The 19212-nt window shown below is 44.9% G+C and overlaps 1 non-coding gene and 1 pseudogene across 1 annotated transcript; both read right to left on the bottom strand.

The window, feature by feature from the left end:
- LOC139250748 (histone H2B 1.2-like) overlaps positions 1-19212 on the bottom strand; it is a 156291-nt pseudogene that overhangs the window by 129822 nt on the left and 7257 nt on the right.
- On the bottom strand, positions 11566-11638 carry trnak-cuu (transfer RNA lysine (anticodon CUU)). Its single transcript has one exon. It is a non-coding gene; the product is annotated as a tRNA-Lys (tRNA).

Raw genomic sequence — 19212 nt, 5'->3', positions numbered from 1 at the left:
GCGAACTACTATGTCACCACCAGTACGTCCCACTACCAACATGGACACTTCTGGTGTCCGGTTCGTGACAGCAGTTTCTGCTTCAAACCTGAGGCATCGGTTCAAGTGCCCCAGGAATGTTTGTCCCCATTGCTGAAACCTCCACTGTCCACCTCACTGTGAAGTAAAATATTACTAACCTGCCGGATTTTGTTGTACATTTGGATATGCAATTCCAGCTCTACCCGAAAATCTTACCGCTCTGCTAAAAATTGTAATTGTCTCACAAAAACACTTCTACACTCTAGAACAGAAAACCATTGAGATAGGGAAAAGGATTCTAGAGATCACCATTCCGCCTTGGTGGGACATTTTCAGAAATATAGAAGTCCCAGTCTGGATCTAAATCGCTTCCCACATGTTAGTTATTTGTCAACTCGCGATTATCCTTGACTTGGTCTCACTTGCTGAGTGAAATGCAGAGGTCGTCAGGTCAGGCAGCAAAGTGTGGTGTACTCTCCTTGGCCGAACTTGGGAATCGCGCAGGGAGGGGTGACATCATACTGCCATGTTTAATTTGTGTTTGGTTTTACCTGCTGTAAACTGCAACATCGCGACTGTTATAAGAATGTTACTTAAAATGTTTTGACTATGTACCTTTATTTTTACTGAACTTAAGAATGTGTTTGACTATGTGCTTTTATATTATTCTTCTTAAATTGTGTTTGACTGTATACCGTTATTATACTGAGAAAACCGATTGAAGGAGGGGCATTCCCTCTATACTATAACCGAATTGTAATAATTGTATTCACCTGCATATTGCATTGCATTTAAATGGGGGATGCAGGGTAATGTTTAACTAGTGTAAATGCAGGGAACGTTGACACTCGGGAGCAGGAATTTTGCTTACATTCATTGACACTCAAGTGTGTAGTGTCAACAGGGGGGACTGAAGAGGGTGCAAAATTCACAAGAACTGCCACTCCCCTGTGTTTGTGCTGATTCGAAAGGAAATTTAATTTGGAACTACCTCCCAAAAAGTTTGGAACCCTAAAGTGATTATGGAAGAAACTAGTAACTTTAATAGAATTGTGAACTCATACAAGACAAATTCAAGGCTGTGGGCAGGACGAAAAGGACTGACAGAAGACATACTGCTTAGTGAGACTACCTGGGTGAGGGGACTAAATTAACCGGTCTGTAGAAATGGCTATTCGAGAATCCTTCTCCACAAGAGACAAATACATTACAAAATGGCCCAAAGATAGCTAACCATGAACTTGAAACTGGAAAATCATTTCAGCATATATGTCACAAAGATGCCCAAGCCAGCGTGTATGCGAAAAATTAAGCATAAAAGGACATTGTAATTAACAAGCTAATATTTCCATCAGGAAACAGTTTTTGATCATCAACCCACCCAAAATTATCAACTTTTAGCAGGCCTACCAAAATATTACAGTGAAGAGTCAAGCCTACCAAATTTAAACAAAGAATTCTGAACTGATTTGGCGCCAAGTTTAGAACCACTCAAACCGTATAACTGGCCCCCTCTTTCAATAGAGGATATGACACACTTTGCCATACAACGCGTAGCACCTTACTACGCTTGTGTCATCAAGACAAGGAGAGAAACCAACGCGACAGCTGTAAACTAACTTCTCCAGCCTCGAAGTCCTGAAGTCCTGGAGGAAGGAAGAATATCACCATCGCGCCAGCAACCGACCACAGCCAACGTGGTATCAACGAATAACCAACCGATCGACCTAACTCAAAACAAAACTCCAAAATGGAAAAACAGAAGAATTGATAAGTTTCCACTCTACAATCTAATCCCGAACTACCAATGGGTAAAACATTCCCTAAAATACTGTACATATCTTTTTTAACAAAAGGAAACCTGATACTTACCCCATAGATCCAAAACGCGCATTACCACATCAGCGGACTCAACCCAACTGAAGATTGTGCAGCAAGCAGTTTTCTCCGACATTTGGGGTACGGCAAGCAGACCCTGCCGCAACCAGCGAACCCCGAAACCGCGATCCACCTCTAGCTGTCAAAATAACTGGGAAGCATAGTCCCTGCCTGCCTTGGAGTCTAACCTAGCTAGAATTAGGTATTGGGCGGTGGGAGGTGTAATTCTACTGTAATCCCCTTTGAATGTAATGTGTTGTTCTCTATTATAGTCATTATAAGCGATTATAACCCCCTCTGAGTGTGTAAGGTATTGTTCATCAATAATTTTAAATAGGTTATGATATTGTACTTTCTTATTAGAGTGATTATAAGTTGGTAATTTCTTGACTGTAATAAAAACAAAGTTATTTTGCATCAAACCAGTGTGCTTTGCACTTTGTCACACCCCCCAAATAAATCCAGAGTCTAGAACCCAAGGGAGCGGGAGCAATTCGAACTGCTCAAGTTGATCAGAAGGGAACCTGACCCCCTCATAGAGACCACCCCCTTACAGTAATGAGGCAGGATTAATAAATTATCTTGTGGTAAAAGATCGTCCAGGAATGAGTGACCATAATATGGGTACATTTCACATTCAGTTGGAGGGTGAGAAAGTTGGTTCTCACACCAGGCTTAAAAAGAGGAGAGTACAAACGTATGAGGGCAGAGTTGGCTAAAGACGACTATACAAATAGATTAAAATAGGGGACGATTAATTCGCAGTGACAGACATTTAGGGACATATTTCATAACTCGCAACAAAGATATATCCCAATGAGAAGGAAAGACTGAAAGAGAAGGGTTCTCACCCGTGGCTAACTATGGAAATAAGAGATGGTATCCAATTGAAAACAAGGGCATTCAATGTGGCCAAGTCTAGTGGGAGGTCACAGAATTGCGATATTTTGGGACAAACAAGTGAAAGATCCCTGGTGCTGTTGGGCAGTTTTGATGCCTTTGTCATTGATGTTTGATCTCCAAGTCGAGTTGTCAAATCGTGTGTTCAACCAGCAATTACCTGTTTCAAATCAGCAGATCAGATAACAGTTTGGTGTCTAATGCTGCATTTGCCTGCACAATGTGTGCTGAGATTATCTGTGCAATATGCATTCCGCAGGATGAATAAAAGTAACGTTTTTTAAAATACAGGCACTGTAGGGGGTGGTCTCGGGGTCAGGTTCACCTCTGACCTTCTGAGTGGTTACAATCGCTCCCACTCCCGGGGTTCTAGACTTTGGATTGATTTGGGGATGTGACAAAGTGCAAGAGATAACTGGTTTTGGTGCAAGAAACTTTGAATTTATTCAGGAACGATAAGTACAATGTCCAAACTTACAATATCTAGAATAAGGAACACTTTTTTGCACCTACAAAAGGCGTTCCAGAAAATATGATACCTCCCACCTCCCAATACCTAAACCTGACTAGGTTAAACTCTAGGGCAACAGGGATAATGCTCACCAATCCTCGTATTGACAGTTAGTGCTGTTTCGCGGTTTTGGGGTTCGCTGGACTCTGTAGATTCTGCTTGCCATAACCCGAACGTCGTGGAAGACTTCTTACTGTGTTGTCTTCAGTTGGGTGGTGTCCGCTGATGCGGTAGGGTGCATATTGGAATTATAGGTGAGTAAATACTCTCTTCATTCAGCAGTAGGTTTCAAAGTTCTTTTAGGTAATGTTTTACCCGTTGGTAGCTCAGGGAGAGCTTGAAGATTGCAAACAGCTTGCGAATCTGCGGGTTTTCGTCGAGTTGACTTCAGTTTGGAAATCGTTGGTCGTGGTAGATCAATATTACCAATTTGGCTGCTGGTAATATCTTGGTGGTTGATTCATGAGCTCCTTGCTGCCGCGGCTTGCTTGGTGTGCAGGTTGTTTGCGATGCTGCTTTGGTCGATGTTCTGAAGAACCAGGTTAACGAAAGCTGGTGTGCTGATCTCAAAGTCTGCCATTTCTGAAGTACACGGAGCTGGTGCAGAAGCAAAGTCTGATCTTTGGCTGTAAAACGGGGCCTCAATTATACCTTGAGAGTCTTTCTAATCTGTGCGCCAAATCAAACTCGATTCTTTGTCTTAGTTTTAGCGGGCTTGGTAATTCTTTGTTAAATTTTGGCGGGCTCGTTAACGATAACTTTTTCAGGATGTGTCGATCTGTTGGATTCCAGTTGCCATATACGAATTATTTTTGGTGCTTACGTTGTCTGCCAAGGCCTGGCTTTTCCATGCAGGCCGGATAGGTGATTAACATTATGCATGTGCTGAATGGGTTTCATGCTTCGAGTTGCAGCGGGCAATCTCTGGTTCAATTGTTGCGATGTTAATGTCTCCTCGGGAGCTGAGTTTTGGAGTTTACACAGTTCCCCAGACAATTTGTTTAGCTCCAATATCCCAGTCAGCTCCAATAACCAAAGACTGGCTTTTTAAGAGGTTTGTGGTCCCCTGGTTTGCAGCTCCATTTCCCCTGAAGACCCATGCATATTTTCAAATCCCAAAGTTCATTTTAAGCGCGTCCAAAATGATCCTTCCTTAGGGTTTCTTCACACAGAGGGGATATGTTTGAATTTTGAGAAAACTTCGAGTTTTACACAATAAATAGCAAATGCTGGAAATCTCAGCAGGTCAGGCAGCATTTGCGAGCAGACAAAACTCGCCTCTGATTGTTCATCCACAGCAACTTTAAACATAATGCTCCTGGCTGGGATCGAACCAGGGACTTTTCACGTATAAAACAAACGACAGAAACCTCTGTCACAGCTGGCACAACAGAGGGGAGCTGACCAGTGCGCTCCCTCTGTGCTCATCACCACTGATTTTTAAGGTGGAAGCAAGACACCCTCGACTCCGGGGATTACCGAAGAAGAGAGGAGGATCAGGAATGTGTTGGCTCAACTGAAACAGCTTCTGTCCCACACTGAAAGCTCTCAATGCTTCTCCTCCGCTGCCCTTTACAGAAATGTCACGGATCACCCAGCCACCGTGTTCACTTTCACATCCTCACAGTGGTGCTACAGAGGCTCCTACCGTCTCCCCAAGATCAGCGAACTCACACAGTTTTTAAAATTAAACCCCGAACAAGTGTCCCACAAAGCGCAGGAGAAACATGAAAATATATAAGCTCGATGCGTCACAGAAGCAATGGGGATATTCATGGTGATTACAGCAATTTCTCATCGTCACACTGAATTCAATTATTTTTATTTGATGAATTGACCAATAATCGTTATCAGGTTAGTGCACTGGACTTAACCCCTCGACCACCAGGGAACAGTTATGAAACATTTAGATACTTTTATATATATTCAGATGTGAACCTGAATATCAATGGCTAGCTGCCGAGGATTCATGGTGCGACGGTCGTGTATCTAACTTTGAGTGAGCGAAATTGTTCCACAGTGCCGCCCATTTCATATTTTGTTCCCTTTTAAAAATTAGAAGCTGAGGCAGGGGGTATAAATAGAGAAACCAAAACACAGGGATACAGTCAAGAGGAAGAGAGAAGGGAAAACACTCTCCCCAGCCAGAACTAATGCAGAAACTCCTCTGCTGCGCTCGGTGTGGCCAGTCTCAGCCTGGATACACTAACGTCCTAACAGATCATTGACTGTCGGAGTGGTACCGTGCGGCGCTTCAGAAGACAGGTCGAAAAAGCAAAGTCACTGATTCGGTTTCATGTGCTTCTCTGATCAAGAATAACAACACACAAAAAATGCTTTTAAAATGGATACATATTATCTGCACATTTGTCACGCAGTCGGCTCGTTGGTCGAGGGCGAAGATTCTCACTTCGGGGTTGTTGATTTAAATATGGGAGAGGTACCGGGTTAAAATCCCGGACGAGGCCTTGAATCTGCATGGAACTTTTGCAAAGAAGGACTTGCATTCCTGCAGCGGCTGGTTAGAGAGTGCGGGGTCGGAATATTGCTGCTTGTCCCGGCCTAACTCACTCTGGAGCTGGGGACGAGCGATTAGTCGATGGGTTGTTTGCGGCCTTGATCTGCTGTTGTGAAGTGAGGCGGCGCTGCAGGATCCTTTAATAATCTCTCACAACTCAACTGAGAGCAACTGGTATGTGCAGCTTTGAGACGGGCTTTCTGCACCGTCAGGACTGGAAACGGGAGGGAGTGAGAGACACTGTGGAGAGTTTGTGTGTGTACAGAACTGTACAGAGAAACAGCAAATGTAACAGGGCTGTGGGACACTGCACTTTGTTAACATTGAACAACTAATGTGAATAATTCCGTTTTTTCTAATATTTAGTTGAACAAGTTTTCAAAATGTTAGCACTGAGTTTCAAATCAGGAATTTTTCGCGCATTGGCCAAATGTGATAACCACTACACTACGAAAACACTGCAGTTGAAGTACTGGTGGGAACATATCCAGAGCTTTTCCAACACAGCTGGCCGATACTTCAAGGAGCTGGTTTTATGAGAATAGAATTATGGTGCTATATTTAGGAAAGCTGTGAGTGTGGCAGGAATTGATCTCGTGTTTCCCAGACATTACAGAAAGGAACAGGATGTGGCCATTTAGCAGTGAGTGGTTAGGTTCTGGAAAGCACTGCTTGAAAGTGCGGAAGAGGCAGACTCAATATTCTCTTTCAAACGGGAGTTGGATAAGTGTCTGAAGGAAAAACAATTGCAGGGCTACGGGGAAAGCGGGGGGGAGTGCGACTCGCTGAGTCTGGCCTTCCGTGCTGTCACCATTCCATGATTCTATAAGTTAGTGGCACATTTCATAGTGTGGGTGGAAGCAGAACATTGCAAAGGGACATGGATTGAATCGGCAAAACTAGAGGCATCTGTTTCAGGAGATTCGGGGGGCGCGGAAATTCGGGAGTTTAATGACTTTGAAAGGAACATTTTTGTTTTGTGCAGTTTCGGTCAGAGAAATGTTTGTGAAAGGAATTTTTTGCACAGAGGAATGTAGCATTTAATCTTCTGCCTTAACATTTCTTTCTGGGTGTAGGGGTCACATTTCTTTTCTATGTCATTCTTCTCGAATTTCTAATTCCTTTGGTGTTTCACAATAACCAGTCTCTTGCTCTAAAGTTAGTCTCACTTTTTCCCCAGTCTCCTGTTGATGTTACCCGCAATGAATATTTTGAACCACACACCGAAAGCACAGTGTGTAAAATAGTTTATGGTTGAAGAGTTCATTTGCAGAGCACAGAAGAAGCGATTCAATTATGGACTCTCCTTCAGCTAGCATTTCTTTCATTGTGCAAAAGAAGATCATGGATTATTTAATTATGTTTTTCCGTGAAAGTAATATAAAATTTAATGAAAAGTTATCACCCAACGTGGGACTTGAATCACAAATGCTCAAAACGAAGAGTCTCATGCTCTACCAACTGACCAGACTGCACTGCACCTGACATTTGTGAGCTCATCCATTATATTCAGGTTTCTCGCCCTTTGATGTGCTGAAGTGCAGCGGATATCAAGTTGGCCTCACACCCGAATGGTCCCCGGTTGATCCGTTTTCTCTCACTGAAAGTTATCTAGTTATTGAAGTGAAATAAACAGCAATTAAGGAATCAGGTAGCCCTTTTGCCAGGAGAATAAATAGCAAATAAAAACAGCAAATGCTGGAAATCTCAGCAGGTCAGCCAGCACTTGCCAGAAGACTAGACTCACCTCTGATTGTTCATCCACAGCACGTTTAAAGATAATGGTTCTGGCCAGGATCAAATCGGTGACATTTCACGGATAAAGCAAACGTAATAATCACTACACTAAGGAAACCTCTGGCACAGCTGGCACAACAGAGGGGAGCTGACTTGTGAGCTCCCACTGTGCTGATCACTACTGATTTTTAATGCAGAAGCAAGTCATCCTGGACTCCGGGGATTACCTAAGAAGAGAGAAGGATCAGGAATGTGTTGGCTCACCTGAAAATACTTCTGTCCCACAGTGAAAGTTCTCAATCCTTCTCCTCCGCTGCCCTTCACAGAAATGTCACGGATCACCCAGCCACCGTGTTCACTTCCACATCCTCACAGTGGGTCCACAGAGGCTACAACCGTCTCCCCGCGATCAGCGAACTTGCCAAGTTTGTAAAATTTAACCCCGAACACATGTCCAGCAACGGGCAGGAGAAACAAGAAAATCTGTGAGCACGGTCCGTAACAGAAAGTAATGGGGTTATTTTTGGTGATTACAGCAATTAATATTCGTGTCACAGATCTCAATTATATTTATTTGACGAATTGACCGAGAATCGTTACCAGGTTAGTGCGCCGGAATTAACCCCTCGACCACCAGGGAACAGGTACGATACTTGTCGATATATTTATATATATTTATATATGAACCTGAATATCAACGGCTAGCTGTCTAGACCTCATGGAGCAACAGTAGTGCATTTACCTTTGAATGAGAGAAATTGTTCCATCGTGGCAGTCATTTCATCTTTTGTTCCCATTGAAAACTAGAAAATGAGACAGGGGGAATAAATAGAGACACCAAAGCACAGGTATACAGACAAAAGGAAGAGAGAACGGGAAATCCTGTCCCATCGAGAACGAATGCAGAATCCCCTCTGCTGCGCTCGGGGTGGCCATCCGCAGCCTGGATACACTAACGTCCCACAGCTCATTGACTGTCGGAGTGGGACCGTGCTGCGCTTCAGAAGACAGGACGAAAAAGCAAAGTCACTGATTCGGTCTCATGTGCTTCTCTGATCAATAATAGCGACACACAAAAACATACTCTTGTAATGGTTATCTCCATATTGTCAAACAGTTGGCTTGTTGGTCCCGGGGTATGATTTTCCCTTCACATTTGTTGTGAGAAGTTTTGGGTTCAAATCCTGGATGAGCCCATTATGTTGCTGATAATTTTGAAATTGCATAGAAATTTTGCAAAGAAGGACTTACATTTCTGCAGTCAGGAACTCATGACGACAAAGCGCTTTACAGCCGTTGAGTTTTGTTTGACGTGTTGTAGTGTGGGGGAAGATGTGCCCATATCATCCCACACGAACCTCAACACTTTGTGAAGGAGTTTGGTGCAAATAATCAGGTGCCTCAGGGCCTTGGACTTTCTTTGAATGAGTTCTGCTTGTACCTGCATTCAAGCTTGAAACAGCAACTGGGCTTCCATCTCACGGGAGCAGCTTGTTGTGGTTAGCAAGTCGGTTGACGAGGTTTGGGGTTGAAGTGCATCTCTTTCAATCTTGGAAATTTCACCAAGCAAAGATTTGATGTATACAACTGTCCCTGTAAGCATTTAGTTCACGTGTCATCACAGGAATATCTGCAGTCAGGAGCTGAAAAGGAATTAAAACCTAATACCGGCTTCGGGACAATCAGAATACTTTGTCGCAGACAAGGCACCGGAAGGCTGGAAGGTAGATCACACCGGTTCTGGGAGAGCTGGTTGGCCGTAAAATGGAATTGTCTGCAGTGTGCGGGACCAGACTGCTTCCACACATCCACAATGAATGTTCTACACTTTATTTGGGAAAAGCACAACTGAGAGTGGACAAGTTGCATCCCGGTCAGAGTAAAGTGAAGCATTAAATGACTGACACCCTGGTTTGGGATGTCTTGCAACTCATGTTTAAGTTAGTTTCTGTGGGGCAATGGGATAGTGCGTTCAGCTGTTGATCAAGTAGTTGGTGGTTCGAGCTCACCCAGGGACGAAGCCTTTAACTGTTTTTTCCCCGAGGATTCGGTGCCGCACAGTTCCAGGTTGCCATTGTGCATTTTGGCTGCATCAATATATTCCGCAAAGATTGCCAGCTGTGCTGTTATGCAGTGAGTTTCAACTCCAAATCTTTTATGAACATTTGGTTCATGTAAAATGATAACAATTTTTTACATGGATCATGTTCCTCCATCCAGTGCACTCGAAATAAATTCTGTGATTGGGTTTAAAGGAGCTGTTGGAAATTGCCTGACCTATCGTTATGGCTTTGCTCAGAATCTGAGTTTCAACAGTCAACAGTTTGCAAAGGATTACCTCATGGCCAATGACAAGCATAATAAAGTCTCTCAGCAATTGTTTGGGAACCCGTCATAATTTGCAATGTCCTGCGAGACGCCTTCGTTCTGAGACATCAGTCTCCACTACCTGGCCCTCTGACCATTGGCACGTGCAGAACCGATACCTCGCCATCAGAACGCTTTCTTTAGGATTTAGATGCTCCCAGACCAGCGTACACAATTCTTCATAGGATTTAGTTGCTGGTTTTACCTGAGCTGGAAGATTGTTCATGAGGCCATAGGTTGTAGCCCCACAGACTGTAATGAGGATCGCCCTTCATTGGCAGCGTTCTCGTCCCCTTCCAGCTCGTTGGCCACAAATTATTGGTCGAGTCTCTCCACGAAGGCTTCGCAGTTCTCCCCTTCTGAGAACTTCTCCAGGATACCAACTGTTCCTTGCATTTTTGCGCGGTTGTTCGTTGTCTCATCGCCAATTGATACGGTCAAAATAAAGGATGAAACTGAGTACTGTGAACAATGAGTAAGCGTGACATTAGCTCCTTTCATAAGACTCCAGAGTGCAGGTACTTCATGGGTGGCCTGCTTAGATACCGTGCTCCCAAGGGATGCTGGGATCACTTGTGACTCCAACAGATAGGCCCTCTGGTGGCGGTGTGATACAGGTTGCCAAGAATTAAATAAATAACACAAGGTGTGCACAGAAATCAACAATCAAAAGCCCTTTCATTAAACACAGGAGGTTCCTGCAATTTTCTGATCGAAAAAGCTTTTAGTCTTTGTCCTTAAAATTGCAAATATGGAAATTGGGGAGTTTAATGAATTTGAAAGGAGAACATTATTGTTTGTTGATGTTCTGGGCAGAGAAATGTTTGTGAAAGGAACTTTTTGCAGAGAGAGACATTGAGCATTTCAGCTTGTTGCTGAACACCTCTCTCTGAGCACTGAGCAAAGTAACAGTGTCTGTCGTGTCGTGGTTATCACATTTCCGTCACACGTGAAAGGTTTCCGGTTAAAGCCTGCGCAGAAATATTATATCTCAAGCAAAAACTTGTCTGCAATAACATTGAATACAAGCTGTTTTGGATACCTTGTTCCATGAGCAACGAACATTTAAAACCAGTCTCCTCAAATACAGATTGCGTAAAATCAGATCGGGGATCAAACTTCATCAAGGATTAAAGTTTCATGAATTATTAAAGTTCAGTGATTGAAGTTTTGAATGTCTCTGTTAGCGTTGTTTCTCAGAATGAAAGAAATGCTATCGGTTTATACCAGCAGATCTAAGCTGCATTTGAAACCGACAAACAACTTGTTAATTATTCGCTCTTCCCCAGTTCCTGAGCTCAGAGGTTTATTGTCCATCCCAGGGATGCAAGCAACCTCAGAGCTGGGCCAAAGCTCGCCGTGCTCCGAGCAGAGCTCAAGAAAACCCCGGGGGAGAGGATACCCCGGACACTGGGCCTTCCAGCTCCCTGAACAAGCGCCGAGTCTAAAATTTTCCAGAGCAATAACTTTTAACTGGAGCATCTAACAGTACGGACGGCCGAGCGGTCTGAGGCGCTGCTTTCATTATTTGATTAAATTATCAACATCCCTGAGTTCTCATTTTTATCATTGTGGAAAAGAAGATCATGGGTTCATTAATGATATTTACCCGCGAAAGCAACATAAAAGTAATCGCCCAACGTGGGGCTCGAACCCACGACCCTGAGATTAAGAGTCTCATGCTCTACCGACTGAGCTAGCCGGGCTTTCCAGCATCCATCCTGTCGATCCCCTTCAGATTATTGTCCGTTTCAATGAGATCATGTCTCTTTCTTCCAAACTCCAGAGAGTATCGGCCCAGTCGACACAATCTCTCACCAGAGGACAGTCCTCTAATCCCAGGAATCAATCTTGTGAACCTCCGTTGTACCACCTCCAAGGCAAGTGTATACCTTCCTCAGATAAGGAGACCAAAACTGTGCGCAGTACTCCAGGTGTGGTCTCACCAGGGCCCTGTACAATTGTAGCAAGACTTACTTCCTCTTGTACTCGGGGCTATCTATGAAATGCTATTGGAAGAATATCCTCTTTATCTGCTGATTCTTCGGTTGTATAAAAAATTGGATCAAGCACAACACCTGAAAAACCTACCTCCCAACTCGACTGTGACGTGACGACACAGACCGCTCAACCCAACGGCGAGATCATCCAGCCCAAGCGACCCGACCTCACCTCCAGGCTCCAGTGGCAGGACTCCAGAGGAAGAAAATTCATGCAGAAGGTAACTTCCCGGCTTCCGTGGCAGAACCTGGGGAGAAAAGGATCACCGCACCTATGTCATGGAGAAAAAGAAGATGGCGTCCGAATCACGAGGTGAAGCGCCAGAAGTCAAGAATGCGGCAGCCAGACCAAAAGGGAGCAACACGTGATGCCGAGTGGCGAACCGGATTGGGGTAAAGATTGCAAAATCCTCTTCAAGGAGACCGGCAACCCATCACAATTAAAGCGACAGTTCCACTCTTTATACAGTGATGATGGTGATTCATAGGTAAAAGATGTAACGAACAATTTCAAGTTTGTAAATGTAACTAATCATGATAAGTCGGGCGATTGCGGCCAGAACCAATGTGTTGTGAGAGTAAACGAAGTGATGATGTGCGATGCTGTGATTTACATTCATGCCGACAAAACCAAAAGCAACCATCTGTCAGCAGCCAGGTCCAGCGACAATATAGCCTGCCCCTCCGGGACAAATGTGATACCCCAGGGAGTGTGGCCACATACAGAAGGAGTATACCAGCTGCAGGGCTAGCAATCAGTGGACGGCAAAGGCAACACTACCGGTACCCTGCCCCCGATCGGCTCTACCTCTCTGGCCAACAGGGCCAGTACTGGGAGCAAACGGATTGCACCCTCCTGCCCTCCCAACGGGATCTGGAATGACCAGGCTCCCACTATCGCTGAAGAGCAGCAGGGAGACACCGCAGCCCTCACAGGAGGACAGGGCGGCCATACAATCCTGTGGCTCTGCCCACCACTTGACAACGGCAAAGGCTCTCATACTCAGCCAGCTGAGCGATCTGAGCTCACCCAGCTGACAGGGGACACAGCGCCGCCATCAGACAACCTGGACATAGCCTGGTTACTCTGGAACGAGTGTTCTCACCCACCTGCACCTACACAACCCAGGGGCAACACTGTGACACCAAGTATGTACCTTACTTGTAAAATGTACTTGTCCATTTCAACAGAACTCAAACATTGATGTAACTTATCTCATGTCTTTTTGTTCTTTCTGACTGTTCAGGTCTGCACATGAATGTGTTGAGCCACACACATTGTCTATGTATGAGGGGAAGGGGGGAATGGATGTCAAGAGTCATGGAGACACATGAATCACACCCAGAACATACTCAACACCCACTGCAACCTCTAACAATCCACTGCTGACCATTTCCCAATGTCGTGGCAATAAGGACTTGGGGGTCGACAGGGAGTGAGCCAAGCCAAGCATTGACATGGTGCAAGGGCTTTGGGCACTCAACTCTCGGGCCAGAGCACACAATGAAAAGGCCAGTGGCACAAGACTAAGGGGAGAGTGATGTTGTGTCTGTACACTCAATGCACAGTTATATAAGACTACTGGATGTACCTTCAACCTGTATACACTATGCCTGTACCACCAGAGAATGCAACTGGTGGAGACCTCGGTGTCACCGGTACACGACAGGTAACCAGGTATAAAACGGAACTCACCATACAGTACCCTCACTCAGGAACTGCAATTAATGGACTTACGTCACCGCAGTTCAAGTACAATACCTTGCCTCATTGACTCATTACTTGACTGCTAACAGACACAATAGGAAGAGATTAATCATTAAATGGTAGGACATTGATAATAGTAGAGGAACAGATCAACCTGGGAGTGCATGTCCACTGATCCCTTAAGGTCGCAGGCAAGGTGGATAAGCTGGTTAAGAAGACATGCCGAATGCTGGCCTTTATTAGCCGAGGCACAGAATACGAGAGCAGATGGGTTATGCTTGAAAATGAAACACTGGTTTGGCCACAGCCGAAGTACTGCCTGCAGTTCTCGTCAGCGCTTTAGAGGAAGAATACTATGATTGCACTGGAGAAATACAGATGAGATTTCGAGGATGTTATCGGGAGTGGAGAATCTTAGCTATGAGGACAGATTGGATAGGCTGGGTTTGTTTTTTTTGGAACAAAGGAGGCTGAGGGCAGACCTCATTGAGGTGTGTAAAATTATGATGGACCTTGATAGGGTGGATATAAAGGGCCCGTTTCCCTTAGCATAGGTGTCAACAACCATGGGGCATAAATTTAAAGTCATTGGTAGAAGGTGTATGGGGGGATTTGAGGTGAAAATTCTTCACGCAGAGGTTTGTGGGTCTGGAACTCACTGCCTGAAAGGGTGAGAGGCAGAAACCCTCACCACATTTAAAAAGTGCTTGGATGTGCACCTGAAGTGCCGTAACCTGCAGGGTTATGGACTTAGAGTTGGAAAGTGGGTTTAGGCTGGATAGCCTCTAGTTGGCCGGCACGATCACGATGGGCCAAAATGGCCTCCTTCCGTGCAATAACCTTCTGATTCTATAATTCTATGGAAAATAATCACCCAATGTGGGGCTCGCAGCACTGACCCTGAGATTGAGAATCTCATCTTCTACTGACTGATTTAGCTGGGCTTCTGCAAAATGCAACTTTTTGTCGTTTATTACAGACAGGCGCCTGTTGGCTCCGCCCCAGATGTTTAAAGTTGCTTTCGAGGAACTGCCAGGATCTTCTTGAATGGTGAAGCAGGCTCAATAGGCCGAATGGCCGACTCCGGCCCCTAATTCTTTCATGTTTATGATCTTATGACCTTTTACAGGAGAACAAACTCGCCCCTGAGCATGCATGAGGAGAAAGCTTCATATAATATTATCGCCTGCTGAGCTTGCGCGTTTGAGGCGAACGTGTTAACCGCTGCACTGCGGAAACATTTCCACTTTCAGCAGCAGGTCAGATGGAATGGTTGAGCGAGCAGGTTTACTGCAAAATCACACTTTTTCGGGGTTGGTCGTTCTGTCAAACAATGACTTTCGCTTAATGATTAAAAGCTGGAAATGTCAGAAGTGTGATGTGAACCGACAACTCCAAAGGACACTGTTATCTAAACACACAACCTTAAAACGCTCGGCCATCCTGACTATAGCGGGATATATGTGGCCAACTGCAGATTTGTATTGAACTTTTGTGTCCTGTCACATGAAATAAATGATGGCAGCAGGCGTATCTCTGCCTGACACCGGGGAAACAGTGAGACAGAACTTGGAGCAAATGTCTGGCTATGCGAAACAGCAATGAAAATATTAGTTCCCGACTTCTCCTAAAGAACAGTGACCTCGACGTGATCTGGGGTCAGACGCGCTACCGTTGCGCGATGAGGTCCATACAGCACATAGGAAATGTTTGTCTACATGAAAGTTTCACAATGCAAGGGCCTTTAAAATCCCCGCCCATTCCCACCAGGTGTCAGAAACAGCGCTCACCTGCCAGTGATCGTATGTTCTTTTTGTGAAACTTTTGTGTTGCTTTCATGGGAAAACATCATTAATTAACCCATCACCTTCTTTTGCACAATGAAAGAAATGCTAACTGAGGCATAGTCGATACTTCAACCATTTGTTTCTGTGCTTTGCATAGAAACATAGAAAGAAAGATAGAAAACAGGTTCAGAAGTCGGCCATTCGCCCCTTCGAGCCTGCACCACCATTCAATATGATCATGGCTGATCATTAACCTCAGTATCCCTTTCCTGATTTCTCTCCATACCCGTAAGGGCCACTTTTAACTCCCTTTTGACTTTATCTAACGAACTGGCCTCAACAACTTTTTGTGGTGGAAAATGCCATAGGTTCAGAATTCTCTGAGTGAACAAGTTTCTCCTCATCTCGGTCCTTAATGGCTTACCCCTTGTCCTTAGAATGTGACCCCTGGTTCTGGACTCCCCCAACATTGGGAACATTGTTCCTGAATCTAACCTGACTAATCCCGTATTTATTTATATGCGATCCCTTCTCATTCTTTTCAATTCCAGTGAATATAAGCCTAGTTGATCCAGTCTTTCTTTACATGTCAATCCTGCCATCTCTGGAATCAGTCTGGTGAACCTTCGCTGCACTCCCTCAATAGCAAGAACGTCCTTCCTCAGATTAGGAGACCAAAACTGTACACAATATTCCAGGTGAGGCTTCACCAAGGCCTGCGTCTGCGCACATACAGAGGCTGAACTCCAGGATATAGTCGACGTATTTACTGAGGTGTATGAAATCATGGGCCTTACGCTGAACATCCCTAAGACAAAGGTCCACCACCAGCCTGTCCTCAACGGACAGCATTACCCCCCAGTCATCAAGATCCATGGCGCGGCCCTCGACACCGTGGACCACTTCCCATATTTCGGGAGCCTCCTATCAACAAGAGCAGGCATCGACGACGAGATCCAACACAGCTTCCATGCGCCAGTGCAGCCTTCGGCCGCCTGAGGAAAGGAGTGTTTGAAGACCAGGCCCTCAAAACTGCCACAAAGCTCGTGGTCGACAGGGCTGTTGTAATACCTGCCCTCCTGTAAGATTCAGAGACATGGACCATGGACAATAGACACCTCAAGTTGCTGAAGAAATATCACCAACGATGTCTCCACAAGATTATACAAATCCCCTGGAAGGACAGACGCACCAACATCAACGACCTTATTTAGGCTACCGTCTCCAGCTTTGAAGCACTGACCATACTCGATCAACTACGCTGGGCAGGCCACATAGTCGGCATGCCAGACACGAGACTCCCAAAGCAAGTGGTTTACTCAGAGCTCCTTCATGGCAAACGAGCCAAAGTTGGGCAGCAGAAAATCTATAAGACAACCTCAATGCCTCCCTGATAAAGTGCAAGATCCCCACTGACATCCAGGAGTCCTGGCCCAAGACCACCCTCAGTGGAGGAAGTGCATCCGAGAGGACGCTGAGCACCTCGAGTCTCAACGCGACGTGCATGCAAAAATTAAGTGCAGACAGCAGAAAGAGCGTTCGGCAAACCTGTCCCAGCCATATCTTCCCTCAACGAATATCTGTCCCACCTGGGACAGGGTCTGCGGCTCTAGTATTCGACTGTTCAGCCATCATAGAACTAATTTAGGAGTGGAAGCAAGTCTTCCTCGATTCCGAGGGACTGCCTACGTAGATTTCAAAATTCATGGATACCCACCAGTGTTTGGAGTCATTGAAACGGAACTTCGATTTGGGCCTATTAAACATAAAGTTTGGGATCCTAAGAAGCATATGGAAGAAACCTACAAGTCTTAACCAAGTTTGGAATTTTAAAAGGCATGTTTGGGCCTGTGGGGAAAAGCTGCAGTGACAGAGGGGTGTGATTTAGAATGTGGATATTGTAGCTAATCAGTTTGTCATTGGGAGTTGTTTAACCGTAGTCAGGCCCCCAGAAAAAATTAGCATTTAAACAATCGACCACGGAAGAAACATTATCCACCCCACCCACATGACCCAAATATCACATAAATATTCCAACACCTTTTCAACATGTATAGAAATATCTGGCTTATCCCAGACTTCCCGATGCCAAAGCAGTGCAATTACAATGGTCAAGAGTTCATCAGTTCATAAAGAAGGAGTATCGCCATCCGAAAATCTACCAACACCAGATTAGAACATTGAATCAAGTCTCAGTTAGCTAGTCCGCCAAAACTGTGACAAAGATAAACATTTAAAATCAATGGGCAGCAAAACTCAAACAAAAGAAACGTTAGATTTGGCACGAAGATTAAGCAGCCTAACTGGGGGCCTATCGTATCTAGTGCAACCTATTTTTCTGACCAGTACTTTGGAACAACAAGATCAAGATCGAGAGCACAGAGCGAGAAAACCAAGGAAGTGAAATCACGACATCAGGGAAAATAACTTCAAAAAAACAATTAGTGGAACATCAATACCAACTGACTTGGTAAGAGCCATCAACCGGACCACCGCGACCGACGGACCCAACCAGAAAAATCAACCACCAAGAAAACAGGGGTGCACGCAAGTTTTGCACTCCACAATTTGTGCCTCGACTGTCCAGCAGATAAAAATTACCGAAACAACTTGAAACCCTATAAATGACCGGCTTCGGGACAATCAGGATACTTCATCACAGACAGGGCAACGGAAGGCTGGAAGGTAGATCACACCGGCTGCGGGAGAACTGGTTGTCAGTGACATGGAAGTGTCTGCAGTGTGCGGGACCAGACTGCTTCCACATATCCACAATGAATGTCCCACCCTTTATTTAGGAAAAGTACAACTGAGAGTAAAAAAGTTGCATCCCGGTCAGAGCAATCTGAAGCTTTAACAGACTGACACCCGAGTTTGCGATGAAAATGTCTGTTTGCATGTAATGCTTGTAGCTCCACACTGTGGATGTGGACGTATTGTGTACTGCAACTGTATGGTTAATCATTAAACAGAACAGGCTCTTTGCGGAGATTTCCGAGAGAGCAGCCTGCATGTCAGGAAGCTGTGTGTGCTGTGTTCTGTGAAGGTATCACAGAGTTGTCTTGCAATATGTGTATCGATCAGTCTCTGTGGTGCAATGGATTAGTGCTTTCAGCTATGAACTGCAAGTTTGGTGGATCGTAGCCCATTCAGAGACAAAGCCTTTAATTATTTTTCTCAGAGGAGTCGGTGCCATGCAGTTCCAGATTGGCAATGTGCGTTTTGGCTGCACGAATATATTCCGCAACCATTGACAGCTGTGCTGTTATCAATTAATATCAACTGTTACTTGCATTTTCGCATGGTTCTTCGTTTGTCTCATCGCCATTTGATCCGCTCATAATAAAGAATGAAACTGAGTACTGTGAACAATGAGGAAGTGTGACATCAGCTCCTTTAATAAGACTCCAGAGTGCTTATATACCATGCTCCCAATGGATGCTGGGAACCGTTGGGACTCCAACAGGTATGCCCTCTGGTGGTAGTGTGATACAGGTGACCAAGGGTTAAATACATCATAGAAGGTGTGTACAGAAATCAAGCATCAAAAGCCCTGTCATGAACCACAGGGTTTTCCGGCAATTTTCTAATCGCAAAGCGCTTTCAGTCCTGGTCCTTAAAATTGCAGATGTGGGAATTGGGGAGTTTAATGACTTTGAAAGGAGAACATTGTTGTTTGGTGCAGTTCCGGTCAGAGAAATGTTTGTGCAAGTAACTTTTTGCAGAGAGAGGGATTCAGCATTTCCGCATGTTGCGTAACACTTCTCTCTGGGCACTGAGCTAAA

Source organism: Pristiophorus japonicus, unplaced genomic scaffold (assembly GCF_044704955.1).
Source record: "Pristiophorus japonicus isolate sPriJap1 unplaced genomic scaffold, sPriJap1.hap1 HAP1_SCAFFOLD_42, whole genome shotgun sequence".
Classification (NCBI taxonomy): domain Eukaryota; kingdom Metazoa; phylum Chordata; class Chondrichthyes; family Pristiophoridae; genus Pristiophorus; species Pristiophorus japonicus.
Note: the sequence above shows the minus strand (reverse complement) of the source record. Positions and strands in the feature narration are given on the sequence as shown.